This window comes from Macrobrachium nipponense, chromosome 41, assembly GCF_015104395.2.
Source record: "Macrobrachium nipponense isolate FS-2020 chromosome 41, ASM1510439v2, whole genome shotgun sequence".
Lineage (NCBI taxonomy): Eukaryota > Metazoa > Arthropoda > Malacostraca > Decapoda > Palaemonidae > Macrobrachium > Macrobrachium nipponense.
The window spans coordinates 9,120,040-9,122,539 of record NC_061102.1 but is presented as its reverse complement, the minus strand read 5'-3'; positions in this window follow the sequence as shown (position 1 = coordinate 9,122,539).

Sequence of the window (2,500 nt, the reverse complement as noted above, 5' to 3'; positions counted from 1 at the left end):
CACTCCGAGACTTACCGAGATCTTAAGAATTGGGAAGAACTGAAACGGTATTTTAGGAAGGTTTATTCCACAGTTGGTGAAAGAGATCCAGTTACTAGCTTGGCAAGGATAGTGCGTCCAATTTAAGTTAGACGAAAGACGTTATCAAGAGTTTAGCTCTCAGTTGTATAACAATATGAATGAATGGGGTAACTTCATGGAATCCACAGGTTGGATAGAGGTAGAAGGAGGCAAGCAAAAAATGCTAATGAGTCATGTTAAAAAAATATTTAGACTAGCAATAATGATTGGAAGCCTGCCAACGGAAGTTATTGCAAGGATGACACGTAAGTGGGAGACATCCGATGATGTAGCAGAGATTGAAGAGGAGGAAACAAAAATCATAGGCAGAAGACCTGAAGGGAATCCTATATACAGACCTTTAGTCGCTATAGGACAAAAGGAAAGAGGTCCAAATAGATCTAGGACACCATCTAGAAAGCAGAATAAGATGCCAGGTAAATCTTCTCAAGGAGGATTTTCGACAGTCACGTGTTATAACTGTCAGAAGAGAGGACATTATGCCAGTGAGTGCCGAGGGATAGCCTTCTGTCCTTTCCATAAGAGAACAGGACATAGTGCTCGAGAATGCAGAAATAAATTTATTTCAACTCCTAGAGGTAGATCTCAGTCGAGAGGCAGAGGTAGAAACCAAAGTCAATCTCCCCCAGCTAGAGGAAATAGGGATTCCGTCCCAAATAGATATGCTAATCAAACAGCAAGTATAGGGTATCAACCAGTTCAGTCAATGTCAGACGACGCAATGGGAAATTTTCTGCTTACTGGTACAATGGATCTTCCTCTATAACAGAGAGAACGTCCGGAATGTCAAGGCTAAGTCAAGCTACACAGGTTAGCAAAGTTGATGTAGGGAATGAATATAATTATAGACCATTATTTCCTGCACATGTCGGTCTAGAGAAACCTATTGTTACATTCTTTGATACAGGTAGTCCTAAGAATATAATGTCAGAAAAGGTGTATCGGTTGTATTTTTCTCACTTAAGTTTGAACACAGCAGTAGATTGTAGAATCACAGACGTCCAGGGTAATGATATCCACGTAATTGGACAGTTAGATTTTCCATTTAGGCTAGGAAGAATTGCTCTAAGAGAAAAGGTTCTGGTAGCCAGAGATATACAATTAGCTTTTGCCCATTTGCTGATAGGTTATCCAACTATGGCTAGACAAGGGATAAGCATTGATGCCCCTAGAGAACAACTAGTGATTAACAACGGTCGTGAGATTTCTAGAATACCAATATGCAAGTTAATTAAAAGAACCCAGACTCAAGAGAATCCCACACTGAAAGGTATCTTAAAGAAGGATAAGACAGAGGGAAGATATCCGGAATGCATCACGAGTTCACAACAGATCATTAACCTCTTAGAATCAAATCAATGCACTTATTTAAAGTTAGAAAGGGAATTAAGACTTAAACCAGGAGAAAGTACTTGGGTAGAATGTATAGTAAATCCAATTTTTGAAGGGAAGGAAATTCTCACGCTTACTGAAAAGTCGCAAGTAAATGGAATACATTATTCTTCTAGTTTACATGAAGTCAGACAGAGCAAAATAGCGTTACAGATTACGAATAACAGAGGAGGAAAGGTTAAGTTAACACCAGGTACAGAGATAGCCTAGCAGAAGTATACTCAATACCTATCCGAGTTGTAGAAAGGGAAACGGTAGCAAGCAATTAGTAAAGGAATGAAAATTATGCTCAGGACATAAAAACTGAGAAGAGCTAAGATAGGATTTCATTTAAAGGACATTAGGAAAACCATGTTAGAGAGAATTCATAGACTTATTGTGCGAATATCAGGATATAGTCGCTCTAGACGGCGACACCTTGGGAAATACACGCGAAATAACGCACAAGATAGACATTCCATCAAACACAAAGCCAATCTACATACCAGCCTACAGAGTAGCACATTCCAGAAGGAGATCATTGAAAGAGAAGTACAAAGAATGAATAGGCAAGGAATAATAGAACCATCTAAATCCCCATGGTCTTTTCCACTTTTGCTAGTTCCTAAAAGGGACAAAACTTACAGAATAGTTGTGGATTTCAGAAAATTGAACCAAATTACTGAAAATGATCCTTATCCAATGCCGTCAATGCGAGATCTTATCGCCACTATAGGGTCCAAGAGATACTTCACCACAATAGATTTATTGCAGGGATTCTTGCAAATCCCTCTAGACGAAGAAAGCAAACCTTTGACTGCTTTTTCCACTAGTAAGGCGGCAGATACCAGTATGTAAGAATGCCCTTTGGTCTAAAGTCAAGCCCGGTAACTTTTGTAAGATTAATGGATAAAATTTGGGTCGATTTACTAGGCAAGGACGTACACTGTTACATAGATGATTTGGTAATAGCAACAGACACTATAGAGGAACAACATAGACTCAGTCAGAGAAGTCCTAAAGAGATTAAGAAAAAGCCAACCTGAAG